This window comes from Macaca thibetana, chromosome 1 (assembly GCF_024542745.1).
Source record: "Macaca thibetana thibetana isolate TM-01 chromosome 1, ASM2454274v1, whole genome shotgun sequence".
NCBI classification, from domain to species: domain Eukaryota; kingdom Metazoa; phylum Chordata; class Mammalia; order Primates; family Cercopithecidae; genus Macaca; species Macaca thibetana.
The window spans coordinates 153,132,149-153,155,240 of NC_065578.1; the positions used below are offsets into that span (position 1 = coordinate 153,132,149).

General features: G+C 38.7%; 1 protein-coding gene across 4 annotated transcripts in view; it reads right to left on the reverse strand.

Moving 5' to 3' along the window:
- The window catches only part of SYT14 (synaptotagmin 14), a 225,418-nt gene that overhangs the window by 172,714 nt on the left and 29,612 nt on the right, over positions 1–23,092 (reverse strand). The window lies entirely within an intron of this gene.

Consider the following 23,092-nt stretch of genomic DNA (forward strand, 5'->3'; position numbering starts at 1 on the left):
TAAATAATAATTTTTTTTACTTTCAACTTTTATTTTAGATACTGGGGGGTACATGTACAGACCTGTTACATGGTGATTTATATTGCATCCAGGTAGTGAGCACATACCCAATAGGTAGTTTTACAACCCATGCCCCCATGCCCTCTCTAGTAGTGTGCAGTGTCCACTGTTCTCATATTTATGTCCCTGGGTATCCAATGTTCCATATGAAATTTAGAATGGCCTTTTTTTCTAATTCTGTGAAGAATTACATTGGTAGTTTAATAGAGATAGCATTGAATCTGTAGATTGCACTGGGTAGTGTGGCCATTTTAACAATATTGATTCTTCCAATCCATGAGAACAGTGTTTTCTTATTTATTTGTGTCATCTCCAATTTCTTTCAGTAGTGTTTTTTAATTTTCCTTATAGAGATCTTTCATTTCACTTCCTTGGTTAGATGTATTCCCAGGCATTTCATTTTTTGTGTGGTTATTATGAATGGGATTGTGTTCTTAATTTGATTCTCAGTCTGGGCATTATGGTGTATAGAAATGCTACTGATTTTTGTACATTGATTTCGTATCCTGAAACCTTGCTAAAATTGTTTATCAGTTCTTGCAGCCTTTTGGTGGAGTCTTTAGGATTTTCTACATGTAGAATCATATCATCAGCAAAAAGAAGCTATTTGACTTTTTTTTTTCCCTATCTGGATGCCTTTTATTTTTCTCTTGCCTGATTGCTCTGGCTAGGACTTCCAGCGCTGTGTTGAATAAGAGTGGTAACAGTAGACATTCTTGTCTTGTTCCAGTTCTCACGGAGAAAGGTTCTAGCTTTTGCCCATTCAGTATGATGTTGGCTATGAGTCTGGCATAGATGACTCTTATTATTTTGAGGTATGTTCCTTTGATGCCTAGTTTGGTGAGGGTTTTTGTCATGAAGAGATATTGGATTTTATCAAAAGCTTTTTCTGTGTCAATTGAGATGATCACGTGGATTTTGCTTCTGATTCTGTTCAGGCAGTGAAGCATTTTTGATTTATGTATGTTGGAACAACCTTGCATCCCAGGAATGAAAGATACTTAATCATCACAAATTAACTTTTTGATATGCTGCTGAATTTGATTTGTTAGTATTTTGCTGAGGGTTTTTGTGCCTATGTTCATCAGGGATACTGGCCTGAAGTTTTCTTTTTTTGTTGTTGTTGTGTCTTTGCCAGGTTTTGGTATTAGGGTGATGCTGGCTTTGTAGAATGAGTTAGGGAGGAGTCCCTCCTCCTTGATTTCCTGGAATAGTTTTCAGTAGGATTGGCATCAGTTTTTCTTTGTGTGTCTGTTAGAATTTGGCTGTGAATCCATCTGGTCCAGGGCTTTTTTGGTTGGTAGGGTTTTTATTATTGATTCAGATTCAGATCTCGATATTGATCTGTTCAGGATTTCAATCTCTTTCTTATTGAGTCTTGGAAGACTGCATGTTTCCAGAATTTTATACACTTCCTCTAGATTTTCTAATTTGCATGCATAGAGTTGTTCACATTATTCTCTGAGGATCTTTTGTATTACTGTGGGATCACTTACACGCCATCTTTGTCATTTCCAACTGTATTTGTTAATCTAGCTGTCTATGAGTCTTGTTTAATTTTTCAAGGAACCAACTCTTTATTTCATTGATCTTTTGTATGGATTTCTGCAACTCAATTTCATTAAACTCTTCTCTAATTTTAGTTATTTCTTTTCTTCTGCTAGCTTTGGGCTGGTATTTTTTCTTCTTTTTTAGTTCCTTTGGGGCAAGGGTAGATTGTTCATTTGAGATCTTTCTAAATTTTTGATGAAGGCATTTAGGGTTATAAACTGTTCTCTTAACACTGGTTTAGCTGTATCCCAGAGATTCTAGTAAGATGTGTCCCTATTTTCATTAAATACAAATAATGTATTTCTGCCTTAATTTCAACATTCTCCCAGGAGTTTCAAGAGTAAGTTGTTTAATTTCCATGTACTTGTGCAGTTTTGAGAGATCTTCCTTATGTTGATTTCTATTTTTACTGTATTGTGGTCTCAGAATGTGGCTGGTATGATTTTTCTTTTTAATTTACTAAGATTCGCTTTACGACTGACCATGTGCTGGCTCTTAGAATATGTTCAGTATGCATATGAGAACAACATATACTCTGTAGTTGTTGGGTGGAGTTTTCTGTAGATGTCTATGAGGTACAATTGGTCAAATGTTGAGTTTAAGGCTGAAGTTTCATTGTTAGTTTTCTGCCTTGATGATCTAACACTATCAGTGGGGTGTTGAAGTCTCACCCTATTATTGTGTGGTTGTCTGTCTTTTCGTAGGACAAGAAGAACTGGTTTTATGAATCCGGGTGCTCCAATGTTTGGTGCCTATGTATTTAGGATAATTAAGTCTTCTTGTTGGATTGTACTTTTCATCATTTTGTAATGTCCTTCATTCTTCCTAATTTTTACTGGCTTAACATATGTTTTATCTGATATAAGAATAGTGACTTCTGCTCTTTTTTTGGTTTCTGTTTGCATATCTTTCTCCATCCCCTTCCTTTGTGCCTATGGGTGTCACGAGAGGTAAGATGGTTCTCTTGAAGACAACAGATGGTTGAGCCTTCTCTTTTTATCCACCTTGCCACTCTGTGTCTTTTAAGTGGGGTGTTTAGTGCCTTTACATTCAAGGTTAGTATTGATACACATGATTTTCATCTTGTCATCATCTTGTCAGCTGATTGTTATGTAGAACTGATTGCATAGTTGCTTTACAGTACCTGTGAGCTACGTGCTTAAGCGTGTTTTTGTGGTATCAGATGTTGTTCTTACGATTCCATGTTTAGCACTCCCTTAAAGACTTCTTATATGGCTGGTCTAGTTGAAACAAATCTCCTCAGCATTTGCTTAAAATCTGATGAAGATTTTATTGCTCTTTCACTTATGAAGCTTAGTTTGGTAAGAGATGAAACAGTTGAAATTTCTTTTCTCTATGGATGTTGAAAACAGGCCCCCAATCTCATCTGGCTAGTAAGGTTTCTACTGAGAGGTCTGCTGCTAACCTGATGAGGTTCCCTCTGTATGTGACTTGACCCTTCTTTCTAGCTGTTTTTAAGATTTTTTTCTTTTGTGTTGACCTTGGTGAATCTGATGGCTATGTGCTTTGGTGATGGTTCCTGTCTATAGTATCTATCTGGTATTCTCTGTATTTATTGGATTAACATGTCAACCTCTAGCAAGATTAGGGAAATTTTCATGGACTACACCCTCAAGTATATTTTCCAAGTTATTTTTCTCTCTCCTTCTCTCTCAGGAATGCCAGAGTCTTAGATTTAATCACTTTACATAATCCCATATTTCTCAGAGTTTTTTTTTCAGTTTTAAAAAATTCTTTTTTCTTCATTTTTGTCAGAGTTGCCTTGAAGAAACAGTCTTCAAAGTCTAAGATTCTTTCCTAAGTTTGTTCTATTCTGCTGTTAATACTTCTGATTGTATTACAAAATTTTTGTCATGAGTTCTTCAGGTCTAGAAGTTCAGTTGGTTCCTTCTTAAAATGTTTATTTCCTCTTTCAGCTCTTGGATCATCTTACCAGATTCCTTAGATTGTGTTTCAACTATCTCCTGAATCTCAATGAGCGTCCCTGCTATCCAGATTCTGAATTCTATGACTGTTATTTTACTCATTTCAAACTAGTTAAGAACCACTGCTGGGGAACTAGTGGATTCATTTGGAGGTAGAGGGACATTTTGGCTTTTTGAATTGCCAGAGTTCTAGCACTGACTCTCATCTTGGAGGGTTGGTGTTCTGCAGTGTTAACTGTATATAGTCAGTTAGCTTCGTTTCTGGGTGCTTTCAGAGGACTAGGGCTCTGTACAACATCTTTATGTGTAGGTAAACACTTGCACTTGGTTTCACAGGTGTATATATCAGCAGATTTTTGGTGCTGCAGTTTGGGCTAGAATCCAGTAGCTGGCACTTAAGAGTAATGGCCAGTAGCTAGGCTAATACCCAGCCACACAACTCTTGTACTTCCTCACTTTCACTGGTGTGCTCTGCAGTGGGGAGGTCGGGGACGGGGAGAGGGGGAGAAGAGATGGCCTCCGCAGGTCCACTTTAGGGAACTCCCTCCAATCACGGGCACCCACGCCCGAGTTTCTTTTGTTAGGTGTTCCAGGCTGCCAGGTCCCCCAGGCAGAGGCTGCAACAGGGAAATATGCCAAACCCCTTCTGGACAGGCCCTGTGTAAGGAGAAATGCATGTCTGGTTCCCACCCTGGTCCAGGAACCCATGTGTGTCACCCCTCTCAGTGTTCTAAGGGTACAGGCTCCTCCCCAGCTCATGTGCTGGCCATGATCTTGGCTGCAGGCTGCAGCTCTGGGGGTACCCAGATGTCAAGCTGTGTAGCATCTGCAGCCCAGCCTGAGTGCAATGTTTCACCTTATTTCTTTTCCCAGTGGCCCAGAAACACCTGCAATTCCTCAGCACAGCTGGAACCTGACCCCAAGCACTCAGGCTGGGCTGCTGATGCTACACAGTACACCTAGGCATAGGTCCAGGGAGAGGCAGTCGACAAGAGAGCTAGCACAACAGATGTGCCCTGTTCCATAGCGAAGCCAGCCCCACTCTCTTCTGGCTCAGAGGTCAGTTAGGGCTGGCACTTCCTAAAGGGAGATGGGGAGCCCTAGAGGAAAGGCATCCATGGCCACTCTCTGACGGAGCTACCCAGCCCACAAAAACTCCCAGGCTCTGCAACATCTGAAAATTAGTCTCTGCCTATCCCCAGCAAGATCTCTCTGCCAGCTCACATGTCCACAGGGGACTCGAGGCACCCTGTAACTAGGATCCTAGGGGTCAGTGGTGAAAGTGAGCTGTCCCTCAGGTCCTTCATTCGCCTCTTTCCCAGGAGCTCTTAGGGGCCAGGAACTAGTCCAGGGGTTCAGTTATCCTACACAGTGTTCCCAGCTTCCGCCCCCTTCATGCTCAGCTTCAGTGTTTCCATCCACTCTCAGCTTTTTCTCTTTGAAGATCTGCCCAAATTAAGGTGGTTTAGTCAATAATTTGGTCTCTCTCAGTGTGAATGCTACTTCCTCCCTGCATCTAGTAGGCCATCTTGTCCCTCCATCAGTTTTCTTAAGCAAGCATGGTTACATTTGCCTTTTATTTATTTGTTTTCTGTAAATTCAGGGGGGTTAAGTGCCATTTTGTTACAAAGATACATTGCATAGCAGTGTTTTTAGCGCAGCCATCACCAGAACAGTGTACGCTATACCCATTAAGTAATTTCCCATCCCCCATCCTTCTCTTACACTTCTATCCTACTGAGTCGCCAATGTCTATTATTACATTCTCTATGTCCATGTGTACACATTATTTATCTCCCACTTACCCATAAGAACATGCAGCATCTGACTTTGTTTTTTAGTTATTTCACTTAAAATAATGTCCTCCATTCCAGTTCCCACCATGTTGCTGCAAAAGACAAGATTTTATTCTTTTTTTATAGCTGAATGAAATTCCATGGTTATATAAACCACATTTTTTAGCCAGGTATGGTGGTGTGCATCTGTAGTCCTAGCTACCTGGGAGGCTGAGAAAGGAGGATTACTTGAACCCAGGAGTTCAAGGATGAGTGAGCTATGATCGTGCCGCTATACTGCAGCCTGGGTGACAGAGCAAGACCCTGTCTCAAGCAAAAACAAACACACAAAAATAAATAAATAAACACATTTTTTTATCCAGTCATCTGTTGGTGGACACTTAGGTTGATTCCGTATCTTTGCCATTGCGAATAGTGCTGCAATAAACATACAGGTGCAGGCATCTTTTTGACATAATGATTTCTTCTCCCTCAAGTAATGAGACTGCTAGGTCAAATGGTACTTCTGTTTTAAATTATTTGAGAAATCTCCAAACTGCTTTCTACAGTGGCTTAACTAATTTACATTCCCACCAACAGCATATAAGTGTTTCCATTTCTCTGCATCCCTGCCAATATCTGTTATTTGACTTTTTTTTTTTTTCTCTCTCGAGACTGAGTCTCGCTTTATTGCACAGGCTGGAGTGCAGTGATGTGATCTTGGCTCACTGCAGTCTCTGCCTCCTGGGTTCAAGCGATTCTCATGCCTTAGCCTTCCGAGTAGCTGGGACCACAGGCATATGCCACCACACTCAGCTAATTTTTGTATTTTCAGTAGAGACGGGGTTTCACTATATTGGCCAGATTAGATGTTATTTGACTTTTAAATAATAGCTATTCTGATTGGTGTAAGACGGTATCTCCTTGTGGTTTTAATTTGCATTTCTCTGATGATTAGTGATGTTGAGCATTTTTTCAACATGCTTCTTAGCCATTTATATGTCTTCCTTTGTAAAATGTCTGTGCATTTCCTTTGCTCACTTTTTAATGGGGTTATTTGAGGGATTTTGGTTGAGTTGTTTGCATTCCTTGTAGATTCCGGACATTAGACCTAAAATCAGATGCAAAGTTGGCAAGATTTTCCCCCATTCTGCAGGTTGTCTGTTCACTGGGTTGATTATTTCTTTTGCTGTGCAGAAGCTTTTTAGTTTATATAATCCCATTTGTCTACTTTTGTTTTTGTTGCATTTGCTTTTGAAGGTCTTAGTCATGAATTCTTGGTCTAGGCCAATGTCTGGAGGAGTTTTTCCTAGATTTTCTTCTACAATTTTTGCAGTTTCAGGACTTACATTTAAGGCTTTAATCCATCTTGAGTTATTTTTTGTATATGGTGACAGTCAGGAGTCCAGTTTCATTTTGCATATGGCAATCCAATTTTCCTAGCACCACTTACTGAATAGGGTGTCCTTTCCCCAGTGTATAATTTTGTTGACTTTGTCAAAGATCAGTTTGCTGTAAGTATGTGGCTTTATTTCTGGGTTCTCTGTTCTATTCTACTGATCTGTGACTATTTTTATACCATGCTATTGTGGTTACTAACACCTTGCAATATAACCTGAAGTCAGGTAAAGTGAGACCTCCAACTTTGTAATAATACCAATTTGATAAAGTTTTTTTTAACCAGGAAATTACAAGAATGTAAAAGAAACAATGATTACTCTGTATTTACTAATTTTTAAAATTTTTGGGGGGTATATATATGTGTATATATTTACGGGGTACATTAGCTATTTTGATACAGGCATACAATGTGGAATAATCACATCAGCGTAAGTGGCATATTGCTAAATTTTTGATAAATATTATATGACAAGAAAAAGCAACAAATTTTATTTCATTAAAACAAGAAATATATACACACATACACACACACATACATATATATGAAATATTCCTTCATCTGTAAAAATGGAATTTAAGACGATTGCCAAAATGACATCTGAGGAACACTAGATCAACAAATCTGGATGTGAGATTTTTAAAAAAGGAAGGTAAGGGGTTCCACGGTGAAATGCATTCAGGAAATATTGGGCTAAATAAAGTTGAAAAGTTTTTCAGTGCGGGACTTCTAGAGCCATTGATATGCTAATTTTCTAAACTTAGCCATCTCCATCACACCCTGTGAGTGGCTCTAAAGAAGCCCTAACAATCTGGAACAGCACTTAAAAACCACCAATGTAGGCCGGGCGCGGTGGCTCACGCCTGTAATCCCAGCACTTTGGGAGGCCGAGGCGGGCGGATCACGAGGTCAGGAGATCGAGACCACCCTGGTGAACACGGTGAAACCCCATCTCTACTAAAAATACAAAAAAATTAGCCAGGCGTGGTGGCGGGCGCCTGTAGTCCCAGCTTCTAGGGAGGCTGAGGCAGAAGAATGGCGTGAACCAGGGAGGTGGCGGAGCTTGCAGTGAGCAGAGATCGGGTCACTGCACTCCAGCCTGGGCGACAGAGTGAGACTCTGTCTCAAAAAAAAAAAAAAAAAAAAAAAAAAAATCACCAACCTAATACAACACTCTAACATTTTTTATATATTTTGTAAAATGTACAAAAACAGATGAAAGGTGGAAGGAAAATGAATTCTGTTTACAATAAAGCTGAGGTTCCATAAGGCATAATTTATAACTATATATTGGGTCACGTCTTAAGGAACCAGAACTAAAAGATAGCAAACAGGAGGTCTGTAACTTTGACTTGCTTATTAAAATTGATTTATATGCTAATTTTATATTGAATATATCGAATATACTTTAAATTGTGCTAATTGCAAGTATATGGCTTTAAACATGATGAAAAGTCAGACCAATATATAGCTGAATTTTAAAAACTATAAACTGAAACGAAAATATACATATATCTTAGAGTTTAAATAAAAACTGCACCTTGGACATCTAAAGCAACGATAATTTCATAGTAAAATTTCATATATACACACTAGGCAAAGACTGAAGTATTTACTAAATATATTTTCATATTAGCCATTAGATGGCACCATATATCTACTAGTTAACATAACTATACTAAACTAATTTCCCGACATGCTCAAAAAGTAATATAAAAATACTTAACTTTTACGTAAATATAATACACATTATCTTTTATCATTGTTAACTTTAAGTTTTAAAGTGAAGAAAGATGACATAAGCAACTACATTTACATCACCATTTCTGGAATGTTAAAACTTAATAAGTAATCTCATTCAGAAATCAAATGGAGTGTTCTAAGACAATGATTCAAAGGTTAAAGAGCAGACAGCTAGAGAATGCCTTTCCTTAAGGTAAATGTAAGATAAAACTAATTCTCTACCTTAATAAATTTTGTTTTTACTTTTTATTCATAAACTACGTTGTCCAATTTCCACTTCTTCTAAACAATCAAATTTCTGTCTCCTCTTAAATTTCACCGTATCTTGTTCTCTAATGCAGGACTCTCAGTTCCTGTGTAATTTCCCACTCCCTCCTGAAATCGCGGCTGCAGATTTTTATATAGTCTATTTAAACACCAAAAACGACCCCATTCTAATAATCACATTTTCTACTTCCAGCTAAGATAAAATAACATGGATCAGATTTATCCCACCACCTGAAAACACTAAAACAACGGACAGCATATGAAACAATGGCACTTAAGACACTGAAGATGGGCAATAAAGGAGTGATCATTTAGAGAAAGAAAAAAAAATGAGATCATGATATGAGATCATATTCAATGAGAATATGATATGATAATGATTTTCCAAGCTTACTACCTGGAGAAAGGGGACAGTAAGGTCACTGTACAATCAGGTGAGTGCTGAGGAGATAAACCTGGGAGTATGAAGAAGCTACGTGTGCTAAAGTTCATGTGGCTGAGTCCCAGAATAAAAAGCTGTGTAGACAGAGAACTCCAGATACCTGCACTGAGTCACTCGTAACATACAGTTCAGTACTTCTTAGCACATACATGTAAGGAAACAATGAGAGGCTGGGGAAAAAACTGCCTAACAGGATTAGAGGGAAGAGATGCCGAATCTTACACAGAGCACGAAATGGGGACTATTCTGAAGATCCAGAATTTTAAAATCTCAAACCTTATGATCCACTGATTAGACTGACATATCAAGGATTTTGCTTCAGAAAATTAATCTTGCACTAAATGCAGGTTTTGCCCCTCCTAACAAAGGTGAAAAGCAAGACTGAAAGGAACAAACTGTTCTCAGGTAATTTAACCTATCTCAGAATAAAGCTCAAGAACTAATCACTATTAGATCTAACACTCAACAAGGGAAACTTCACAATGTTTGGCATCCAATAAAGAAATTATCAGGTATGCAAAGAAGCAAAAAGAAAAAAACCCAGGAGAAAAATTAATCAATCAAAACTGACTCAGAAAATTGATAACATTAGGAGACAGGGACACTAACAATTATTATGATATATTCCATGAGTTTGAAGAACCAGAGGAATGATCGAATGTGTTAAGAAGAGGCATGGAACTTTTCTTAAAAGCCTAAATCAAACTTCCAAACGTGAAAACTAAAATGTCTTTGATAAAAATACACTGAAAGAGACTGACAGCACATCAGATATTAAAAAGAAAATGTTAATGAACCTGAAGACATATCAACAGAAGGCATAAACACAAGAACAGAATGACTAAATAAATAAGCAAATAATCAGTAAATTGTGGGACAACTTCAAGTAGATAAATGTATGTGTAACTGACACCCACACAAAAGAGATGAGAAAAGAAGAAATCAAGAAAACATTTGAAGAAGTAATGGTCAAAATTGTTCCAAATTTAATGAAAACTATAACCAAAAGCAGCTCACTAAATTCAAAGAACAAGAAAAAAAACGAAAAAAAAGAAAAAAATGAAGAAAACTACACAAAGGAACATTATATTCAAATGCATTAAAGTTGTAAAGATAAAAACAGAAGTAGTCGGGCCGGGCGCGGTGGCTCACGCCTGTAATCCCAGCACTTTGGGAGGCCGAGGCGGGTGGATCACGAGGTCAGGAGATCGAGACCATCTTGGTTAACACGGTGAAACCCCGTCTCTACTAAAACTACAAAAAATTAGCCGGGCGTCATGGCGGGTGCCTGTAGTCCCAGCTACTCGGGAGGCTGAGGCAGGAGAATGGCGTGAACCCGGGAGGCGGAGCTTGCAGTGAGCCGAGATCATGCCACTGCACTCCAGCCTGGGCGACAGAGCGAGACTCCGTCTCAAAAAAAAAAAAAAAAAAAACAGAAGTAGTCAGAAAAATTACACATTACCTAAAAAAAATAGAGGTAAGGCTGACAAGAGATTCATCAGAAATAATAAAAGACAGAACAAGTGGCACATTATCTTTAAAGTACTGAAAGAATAAAAGCCGCTAATCTAGAAGTCCTTGCCAGTTAAATGATCTTTGAAAAATAAAAGGTGAAAGTTTGCAAAACAATACAACATAACTTTGAGTCACAAAAAAGGATATAGTTTGGATATTTGTCTCCACCCAAATCTCATACTGAAATGTAATTATCAGTGTTGGAGGTGAGACCTAATGGGAGGTGTTTGGATCACGGTGGGAGGATCCTTTATAGCTTGGTGCTATCCTTGCAAGAGTGAGTACTCAGAAGATCTGATTGTTTAAGTGTGTAGCACCTCACCCACACCCTCTCTTGCTCCTGTTTTCACCATGTGAAGTGCTTGCTCCCACTTCATCTCCCACTATTAGTAAAAGCTCCCTGAGGCCTCTACAGAAGCTGAACAGATGCCAGCGCCATGCTTGTACAGCCTACAAAACTGTGAACCAATTAAACCTCTATAAATTATCCAGTCTCAGGTATTTCTTTATAGCAACACAAGAATGGCCTAATATAGAAAACTGATACCAAGGAGTGGGGCTCTGCTATAAAGATACCTGAAAATGTGAAAGCAACTTTGGAAGTGGGTAGCAGGCAGAGGTTAGAATAGTCTGGAGGGCTCAGAAGAAGACAGGAAGCTGAGGGAAAGTTTGGAACTGCTTAGAGATTAGTTAAATGGCTGTGACCAAAATGATGATGGTGATATGGACAATCAATCCAGGCTGCTGAGGTCTCAGATGGAAATGACAAACATACTGGGAACTAGAGCAAAGGTAACTCATATTATGCCTTAACAAAGAGCTTGGCTGCATTGTGCTCATGTCCTAGGGATCTGTGTAAGTTTAAAAATGAAGGATAATTGGGCCGGGCATGGTGGCTCACGCCTGTAATCCCTGCACTTTGGGAAGCCAAGGTGGGCGGATCACAAGGTTGGGAGTTCAAGACCAGCCTGACCAACATGGTGAAACCCTGTCTCTACGAAAAATACAAATATTAGCCGGGCGTGGTGGCGCATGCCTGTAATCCCAGCTACTCAGGAGGCTGAGGCAGGAGAATCATTTGAACCTGGGAGGCAAAGGTTGCAGTGAGCTGAGCTCACGCCACTACACTCTAGCCTGGGCAACACAGCGAGACTCTGTCTCAAAAAAGAAAAAAAAAGAAGGAAAGATAATTTAGGGTATCTGGCAGAAGAAATTTCTAAGTGGCAAAGCATTCAAGATGTGGTCTGGCTGCTTCTAACAGCCTATGTTCAGATCTGGGAACAAATAAATGACTAAAGTTGGAATTTATATTTAAAAGGGAAGCAGAGCATAAGTTTGGAAAATTTGCAGCCTGGCCATGTGGTAGAAAAGAAAGGCTCAATTTCAAGGGAGGAATTCAAGCAGGCTGCAGAGCAACCACTTCCTAGAGAAGTTTGCAAAATTAAAAAGGAGCCAAGTACTAATACCTAATACTATGGGATAAAGGTCTCAGAGACCTTCATGGAAGCCCTTCCAACCACAGGTCCTGAAGCCTAGGAGAACAGAATGGTTTTGTGGGCCAGGCCTACGGTCCTGCTATCCTGCATAGCCTTGGGAAATTGCTCCCGGTATCCTGGCCACTCTGGCTCCAACCAGCTCAAAGAAGCCCAGGTATACCTTGGGCCGCTGCTTCAGAGGGTGCAAGCTGTAAGCCTTGGAGGTTTCCACTTAGTGTTAAGTCTTTAGGCACCTGGAGTGCAAGAGCAGTGCAGGCTTGGCAGTCTCTGCCTAGATTTCAGGGATGTTTGGAAAAGCCTGAATGTCTAGGAAGAAGATTGCTGCAGGGATGAAGGCCTCACAGAGAACCTCTACTAGAGCAGTGCAGAGGGAAAATGTGAGGATGGAGGCCCCACACAGAGTCCTCACTGGGACATTCCCAGTGGAGCTGTGGGAAGAGGGCAACTGTCTTCCAGACTCCAGAGGGGCAGATCCACCAGCAGCTTTCACTGTGCACATGGAAAAACCACAAACACTCAACTCCATCCTGGAAGAGCAGCTTTGGGGGCTGACCGCCTACAAAGCCACAGAGGCAGAACGGCCGAAGGCTTTGGGAGCCCACCTCTTGAAGCAGTGTGCCCTGAATATAGGACATGGAGTCAAAGAAGAGACTGATTTGGAGCTTTAAGATTTAATGACTGCCCTGCTGCATTTTGAACTTACATAGGGTCTGCAGCCCCTTTCTTTTGGCCAATTTCTCCCTTTTGGAATGGAAATGCTTACCCAATGTCTCTACCCACACTGTATCTTGGGAGTAAGTAACTTGTCCCGTTTGATTTTGCAGGCTCCTAGACAGAAAGCAATTGCCTTGTCTCAGGTGAGACTTTGGACTTTTAGTGTTGCAACAAGTTAAAACTTTGGGGGACTATTGTAAAGGCCTGATTATATTTAGCAACATGAGAAGGACATGAGATTTGGTGGGGCCAGGGGCAGAATGATATAGCTTGTATATCTGTCCCCACCCAAATCTCATGTTGAGATATAATTCCCAATGCTGGAGGTGGGGCCTGGTGGGAAGTGTTCAAGTATTGCGGGCAGAACTCTCATGGCTTACTGCTGTTCTTGAAATAGTGAGTACTCACAAGATCTAGTTGTTTAAGTGTGTGGCACCTCCCCACTGACTCTCTCTTGTTCCTGCTTTTGCCATGTGAAGTGCCTGCTCTCACTTTCCCCTCCAGCATGAGTAAAAGCTCCCTGAGCCCTCTCCAGAAGCTGAGAAGATGCCAGTGTCATGCTTATAGAGCCTGCAGAACCCTGAGCCAATTAACCTCTTTTCTATAATAAATTACCCAGTCTCAGGTATTTATAGCAACACAAGAATGGACTAATACACAAATGTTGAAAGACAACATCGCCAGCAAATCTGCCGTAAGAAATATTAAAGTTCTTCAAACAGAAAGAAAATGACAAAAGATGAAACCCAGATATACAACACAAAGAATACAGTGTACTAAAAAAATAGTTTTCATCTTATTATTTAAAATATTTTAAAGATAAGAGAGAGTGACATCACAGAAAATGAGGGAGTAGGAAGCTTCAAGGGTACATACCTCCACTGAACCATTAAACAGGAAAAAAAATTGTCAAAATCAACTATTTCGAAACTCTGGAACCTTGTTGGCCAATTACAGCAATGATGGATGCGCTTGCTGAAAGGAGAGACTGCTGAAACTCAGTAAGAGAACAGTATGCACAAAACAGCTACCATCCCCCACCCTTCAGCCCCACCTTGGCAATGGGACATCAGCTCATATACCTGGACTGGCTAGCTGGTGCTAAAATCAGCAGTAAGGACCCTGACTTCCAAAAATTGTCAGTTGTGCATTTTGATCATTCTGGCATTTCCCTGAAGAACAGATGTAGATGCTTGCCTTTGTTTTGGCTGCCTCAGGCTGTAGTGGCTTTGCCAGCAGTGGCTATTTCAAGAAGGCACATACATCTTTGGTTGGGTTTTTGGATCCAGACATTTAGGAAAACCTGAGAGAGGTCCTTGTTTGACCACAGATATAATGAAAAAGAAATATCTCTGACCATATACAAGAAGGAATAAAGACTTTTCAAAAATAGTCTGGGGAGGTCACTAAACAGATAACTGCAGCATCTACTAACCAAAAATAAGAAATCCCTGAGGAGTAGGACAATCTCATTTCTACTTACCATAATAGAGTATTCAAAATGTTGTTTTCAACAAAAAGTTACAAAGCCTTCAAGGAAACAGGAAAGTATGGCCCATTCTCAGGATAAAAGAATTTCACAGAAACAATCTCTGAGGAAGATCCAAAATTAGAATTACTAGTTAAGGATGTTTAATGAACACTCTTAAATAAGATTAATAAGCCAAAATAAACCAGGGACAAAAAAAAAAAGAAAATCAGAAGAACATTGTATGAGTAGGGAGTATGAATAAAGGGACAGAAATTATAAAAAGAAACCAAATAGAAATTCTGACAGTGAAAAGTACACTAGATTAAATGAAAAGTTTACTAGAGAGATTCAATGGCAGATTTGGCCAGGCAAATCAGAGACTCAGTAAACATTAAGATAAAACCATTGAAATGAGCCAGTTTGAGGAGCAAGGGAAAAAAAAGAAGGCAGAAAAATGAACAGAATGTGAAAGCCTGTGAGATAGCATCAAACATACCAACACATGTATCATATGAGCACCAAAAGGAGAAGAGGAAAAAGGCAGAACAATATCAGAAGAAGTAACGGCCAAAAATGACTGTAAATATAACACCAAAAGCACAATCCATGAAAAACAATAGTTGATAAGCTGGATCTCAATTTAAAATTTAAAACTTCTGATCTGCAAAATACAATGTGAAGAAAATGAAAAGACAAGCTACAGATTAGAGGAAAATATTTGCAAAAGACAAACTTGATAACGGACTGTTTCGAAAATTATATATAAAGAACTCTTAAAACTCAACAATAAAAAAAAAAAAACAAAAAACAAACAGCCTGATGAATAAATGGGCCAAAGGCCTTAAAAGATACCTCACCAAAAGCGATAAGCATATAGCAAATTAGCATGTAAAAACACACTCCACAACATCTGTCATCAGGGTAATGCAAATTAAAACAATAGAGACACCACCACATACCTATTAGAATGGCCAAAATCCAGAACACTGACAACTCCAAATGCTGATGAGGGTGTGGAGCAACAGGAACCCTCATTAACAGCTGCTGTAAATGCAACATGGCAAAGCGACTCTAAAAGACAGTTTGGCTGCTTCTCACAAAGCTAAATATACTCTTACCATATGATTCAGCAATTACATTCCTTGGTATTTACCGAAAAAGTTAAAAACTTACGTCTACACAAAAATGTGTACATTGATGCTTACAGCAGCTTTATTCATAATTGCCAAAACTTGGAAGCAACCAAGATGTCCCTCTGTAGGTGAATGGATAAATAAAACTACACAACATCCAGACAACGGAATACTATTCAGTGTTAAAAACAAATGAGCTATTACAGAAAACAAAATTTTCAAAACTTCAAAACCAGTGTTTTAAACTAACCCAGTCACAGAAAAACAAAGAAAAGAGAATTTTAAAACACGGTCTCATGCCTATAATCCCAGCACCTTGGGAGGCTGAGGCAGGTGGATTGCTTCAACTCAGGAATTTGAGACCAGACTAAGCAATATGGCGAAACCTTGTCTTCACAAAAAATACAAAAATTAGCCGGCCACGGTGGTACATGGCTGTAGTCCTGGCTACTCTGGGGGCTGAGGTGGGAGGATCACCTAAGACCAAAAGGTCAAGGCTGCAGTGAGCTGTGATGGCACCACTGCACTCCAGCTTGGGTTACAGAGTGAGACCCTATTTCAAATAACAATAATAATAATAATAATAATAAACAAAGTCTTTGAGAAATATGGGACTATGTAAAGTAACCAAACCTATGAATTACTGGCATTCTTGAGAAAAAGTAAACCTGGAAAACATAACTGAAGGAATAAATCAAGAAAATCTTCCTAATCTTGCAAGAGGGGTAGGCATCTAGATATAAGAAATCCAGGCAACACCTACAAGATACTATACAAAACAAACATCACCAATGCATACAGTCACCAGACTGTCCAAGGTCAATGCTAAAGAAAAAAATCTTAAAGGCAGCTAGAGAAAAAGGTGTCAGATCATGCACAAATGGAACCCCATGAGACTAAGAGCAGGCCTCTCAGCAGAAACCTTACAAAGTAGGAGAGAATAAGGGCCTATTTTCAGCTTTCTTGAAAAGAAGAAAGTCTGGGTCAGGCATAGTGGCTCACATCTGTAATCCCAACACTTTGAGATGGTGATGCAGAAGGCTTGCTTGAGCCCAGGAGTTTGACAGCAGCATGAAAAACATAGCAAGATGTCATCTCTCCAAAAAATAAACATTAAAAATTAGTCAGGTGTGGTGGTACACAACTGTAGTCCCAGCTACTCGGGAGGTTAAGGTGGGAGGATTGCCTAAACACAGAAGTTTGAGGTGCAGTGAGCTTCAGTCACAACACCACTCTCTAGCTTGGGCAACAGAGTGAGACCCGGCAAAAAAAAAAAAAAAAAAAAAAAAAAAAGAGAAGAAGAGAAGAAGGAGGAGGAGGAGGAGGAAAAGAAATTTCAACAAAGAATTTCATATTCCACCAAACTAAGCTTCATATGCAAAGAAAAAATAAAACATTTTTCCAACCAAGCAAGCACTAAGAAAATTCATTACCACCAGATCAACCTTACAAGAGATCCTTAATGGAATTCTAAACATGGAAATGAAAGAACAATACCTGCTACCACAAAAACATAATAAAGTACATAGCCCATAGACACTATACAGCTTCCACACAATAAAAATGACAGAGCAAAAAGCTAACAACTTCATATGGTTGAAACCTCACATATGAATACTAACCTTGAATATAAATGGTCTAAATGCCCCACTTGAAAGGCACAGAGTTGCAAGTTGCATTTTAAAAAAAAGAAGAAAGAACAGCTAACAAGGGAAGTGAAGGACTTCTTTGAGGAGAACTACAAACCACTGCTCAGTGAAATCAGAAATGACACAAACAAATGGAAAAACATTCCATGCTCATGGATAGGAAGAATCAATGCCATGAAAATCCATACTGCCCAAAGTAATTTATAGGTTGAATGCTATTCCCATTAAACTAACATTGACATTCTTTACAGAATTAGAAAAAAAACTATTTTAAAATTCATATGGACAAAAAAGAGCCCAAATAGTCAAGACAATCCTAAGCAAAAAGAACAAAGTTGGAGGCATCATGCTACCCGACTTCAAACTATACAAGGCTACAGTAGCCAAAACAGCCTGGTACTGGTACAAGAACAGACACATAGACCAATGGAACAGAATAGAAACTCAGAAATATGACTGCACACCTGCAACCATCTTATCTTCAACAAACCTGATAAAAACAAGCAATGGGATAAGGGCTCCCTATTTAATAAATGGTACTGGGAGAACTGACTAGCCATATGCAGAAAACTGAAACTGGACCCCTTCTTTACACTATATATAAAAATCAACTCGAGATAAATAAAGAATGAAATGTAAAACCCAAAACTATAAAAACCTTAGAAGAAAATCTAGGCAATACCTTTCAGGATATAGGCACCAGCAAAGATTTCATGACGAAAGTGCCAAAAGCAATTGCAACAAAAGCAAAAATTGACAAATGGGATCTAATTAAAAGGCTTCTGCACAGCAAAAGGAACTATCCATCAGAATGAACAAACAACCTAAAGAACGGGAGAAAATTTTGCAATCTATCCATCTCACAAAGGTCTAACACCCACCAACTACAAGGAACTTAAACAAATTTACAAGAAAAAAAAAAACATTAAAAAGTAGGCAAAGAATATGAACAGACACTTCTCAAAAAAAGATACACACACAGCCAACATACATATGAAAAAAAGCTCGACATCACTGATCATCAGATTAATGTAAATCAAAACTACAATGAGATACCATCTCACACCAGTAAGAATAGCTATAATTAAAAAGTCAAAAAAAAAAATAACAGATGCTGGCATGGTTGTAGAGAAAAAGGAATGCTTTTACACTGTTGGCAAAGGTATAAGTTAAGTTCAACTATTGTGGAAGACAATGTGGTGATTCTTCAAAAACCTAGAGGCAGAAATACCATTTGACCCAGCAATCCTCCCATTACTGGGTATATACCCAAAGAAGTATAAATCATTCTATTATAAAGATATATGCATGTACTGTATACATATGTAACAAACCTGCATGTTGTGCACATGTACCCTAGAACTTAAAGTATGATAATAATAAAAAAAAAGATATATGCATGCACACATTCATTGTAGCACTATTCACAATAGCAAAGACATGGAATCAATCTAAATGCCCATCAGTGATAGACTGGATAAAGAAAATGTGGTATATATACACCATGGAATACCACGCAGCCATAAAAAGAAACAAGATCATGGATGGAGCCGCAAGCCATTATCTTCAGCAAACTAATCCAGGAACAGAAAACCAAATGCCACATGTTCTCTTACAAGTGGGAGGTGAATGATGAGAAGACATGGACACATAGCGGGGAACAACACACACTGGGGCCTGTTGGAGAGTTGGGGGGCAGGAAGAGGGAAAGCATCAAGACGAACAGCTAATGGATGCTGGGCTTAATACCTAGTTGATGGGATGATCTGTGCAGCAAGCCACCATGGCACATGTTACCTCTGTAACAAACTTTCACATCCTGCAAACGTACCCCTAAACTTAAAAGTTGGCAAAAAAAAAAAAGACCCATTTGTCTGCTGTCCTCAAGAAGTCCATCTCACATATAAATCCATAGGCTCAAAGAAAAGGGTAGAAGAAAGATCTATCGTACAAACAGAAAAAAAAAAAGAGCTAGAGTCGCTCTTCTTATATCAGAGAAAACATACTTTAAACCAAAAACAATAAAAAAGATAGAGAATTGTATTATATAATGAGAAAGCATCCAATTAAATAAGACTTAACTATCCTAAATACATACACACCCAACACTGAGGCACCCAAATTCATAAAACAAATTATTCTAGACCTATGAAAAGACTTAGACAACCACACAATAATAGTGAGGGACTTCGATACCCAACTGACAGCATGAGACAGATCATCAAGGCAGAAAATCAACAAAGAATTTCTGGACTTAAGTTTGATACTTGACCAACTGAACCTAATAACCATCTACGGAATATTGTACCCATCAACCACAGAATATACATTCTTCTCGTCTGCACATAGAACACACTCTAAGATAGACCACATGCTCAGCCATAAGGCAAGTCTCAGTAAATTCAAAAAAACTGAAATCATTCCAACCATACTTTCAGATCACAGTGAAATAAAAATAGAAATCAATAACAAGAAGATCTCTCAAAACCACACAATTTCATGGAAATTAAACAACTTGCTACCGAATGACTTTGCAGTAAACAATAAAACTAAGGCAGAAATTTTAAAAATATTTAAAATAAATGAAAACAGAGACACAACATACAAAAATCTCTGGGATGCAGCAAAAGCAGTATTAAGAGGAAAGTTCATAGTACTATACACCAACCTAAAATAGTTAGAAAAATCTTAATGATCTAATATCACACCTAGAAGAACTAGAAAAACAAGAACAAACTAACCTGAAAGTCAGCAAAATAAATAAATAAATAAATAAATAAATAAATAAATAAAAATCAGAGTAGAACGGAAGGAAACTGAGACCCCAAATACATACCAAGAACAATGAAACCAAAAGTTGTTTCCTTGAAACGTTAAACAACTTTGATAGGCCACTAGTAAGATTAAAAAAGAAAAACAGTGAGATGATCCAGACATTACAACCAATTATATAGAAATATAAAAGATCTTCAGAGACTACTATGAATATCTGTATACCCATAAAACTAGAAAATCTAGAGGAAATGGATAAATTCCTGGAAACATATAACCTCCCAAGATTGTCTCAAGAAGAAACTGAAACCTTGAACAGACCAATATCAAGTTCCAAAATTGAATCAATAATAAAAACCCTACCAACCAAAAAAAGCCCTGGACCAGATGGACTCACAGCCAAATTCTAACAGATGCATAAAGAAGAACTGGTGCCAACCCTACTGAAACTATTCCAGAAAAACAAGGAGAAGGGACTCCTCCTTAACTCATTCTACAAAGCCAGCATCACCCTAATACTAAAACTTGGCAAAAATACAACAACAAAAAAAGAAAAGTTCAGGCCAATATCCCTGATGAATGTAGACACAAAAACTCTCAACAAAATACTAGCAAGTCAAATTCAGCAACATATCAAAAAGTTAATCTGCCATGATCAAGGAGCCTTCATTGCTGGGATGCAAGGTTGGTCCAACAGACACAAATCAATAAATGTGATTCACTGCATAAACTGAGTCAAGAACAAAAATCACATGATCATATCAATCAACATGGAAAAAGCTTTTGATAAAATCCAATATCCCTTTATGATAAAAACCCTCAACAAACCAGGCAGCAAAAGGAACATACCTCAAAATAATAAGACCCACCTATGACAAATTCATAGCCAAAATTATACTGAATGGACAAAAGCTGGAGCAATTCTCCTTGAGAACTGGAACAAGACAAGGATGTCTACTCTCACCACTCTTACTCAACATAATACTGGAAGACCTACCCAGAGCAATCAGGCAAGAGCAAGAAATGAAAGGTATCCTTATAGGACAAAAGGAAGTCAAACTGTCTCTTTTTAATGATGATATGATGCTATACCTAGAAAACCCTAAAGACTCCAGGAAAATGCTCCTGGAACTGATAAACGACTTCATAAAGTTTCAAGATAAAAATCGAAGTACAAAAATCAGTAGCATTTATATACACTAATAATGTTTAAGCTGAGAGCCAAGCCAAGAACAATCTCTTTCATAACAGCCACACAAGAAAAGAAATATCTAGGAACATATCTAATCAAAGAGGTGAATGATCTCCTCAAGGAGAGCTACCAAACACTGCTGAAAGAAATCATAGATAATACAAATGGAAAAACATTCCATGCTCATGGATTGGAGAGTAAGTATCATTAAAATGGCCATACTGCTCCGGGTGCAGTGGCACACACCTGTAATCCCAACACTTTGGGAGGCTAAGGTGGGCGGATCACCTTATGTCAGGAGTTTGAGACCAGCCTGGTCAACATGGTGAAATCCCGTCTCTACTAAAAATACAAAAACTAGCTGGGCGTGGTGGCACATGCCTGTAATCCCAGGTACTTGGGAGGCTGAGGGCAGGAGAATGGCTTGAACCTGGGAGGTGGAGGTTGCAGTGAGCCGAGACTGCCATTGTACTCCAGCCTGGGTAAGAGTGAGACTCCGACACCAAAAAAAAAAGTCATACTGCCCAAAGCAATCTATAGATTCAATGCTATTCCTATCAAACTACCAATGTCAATTCTTCACAGAACTAGAAAACAAAAAAACCTCTAAAATTCATATGGAACCAAAAAAGAGCCCAAATAGTGAAAGCCATCCTAAGCAATAAGAATAAAGCTGGATGCATCACATTACCCAACTTTAAATGGTATAAGGCTATAGTAACCAGAACAGCATGGTACTGATACAAAAAAGGACACATAGACCAACGGGACAGAATAGACAACCCAGAAATAAAGTTACATACCTATAGCCAACTGACCTTCGACAAAGTTAACAAAAACATACACTGGGGAAAGGACACTCTATTCAATAAATAGTGCTGGAAAACTGGATTACTATATGCGGACTGAAACTGGATCCCTATCTCTCACTATATACAAAAATTAACTCAAGATGAATTAAGGACTTAAATGTAAATTCTGAAGCTATAAAAATTCTAAAAGAAAATACAGGAAAACCTCCTCTGCACATTTGTCTAGGCAAAGAATTCATGACTAAGACCCCCAAAGCAAATGCAACAAAAACAAAAATACACAAATGGGACTATATAAACTAAAAAGCTTCTGCACGGTAAAAGTAGTAATCCACACAACGAACAGCCAGCCTGCAGAATGGGGGAAAATATTCGCATATTTCAAACTATGTATCGACAAAGGTCTAATATCCAGAATCTATAAGGAATAAGCAAGTCAATAAACGAAAAACAACCCCATTAAAAAGTGAGCAAAGACACAAACAGACACTTCTCAAAAGAAGACATACAAGCAGCCAACAAACATGAAAAAATTGTCAATATCACTAATCATCAGAGAAATGAAAATCAAAACCACAATGAGGGCCAGGCATGGTGGTTCATGCCTGTAATCCCAGTACTTTGGGAGGCCAAGACGGGTGGATCACGAGGTCAGGAGATCAAGACCATCCTGGCTAACAGGGTGAAACCCCGTCTCTACTAAAAATACAAAAAATTAGCCAGGTGTGGTGGCGCATGCCTGTAGTCCAAGCTACTCGGGAGGCTGAGGCAGGAGAATCGCTTGAACCCAGGAGGCGGAGGTTGCAGTGAGCCGAGATCACACCACTGCACTCCAGCCTGGGCAACAGAGCGAGATTCCATCTCAAAAAAAAAAAAAAAGAAAAGAAAAGAAAAAAAGAAAAGAAAAAACAACCCCACAATGAGATATCATTTCACAATAGTCAGAATGGCTATTATTAAAAAGTAAAAAATTAGCAGATGCTGGTGAGGCTGCAAAGAAAGGGGAACACTTAAACACTGTTGATGGTAAAGTAAATAAGTTTAGCCACTGTGGAAAGCAACTCTGAGATTTCTCAAATAACTTGAAACAGAGCTACCATTTGATGCAGCAATCCCATTACCAGATATATCTTCAAAACAAAATGTTTCTACCAA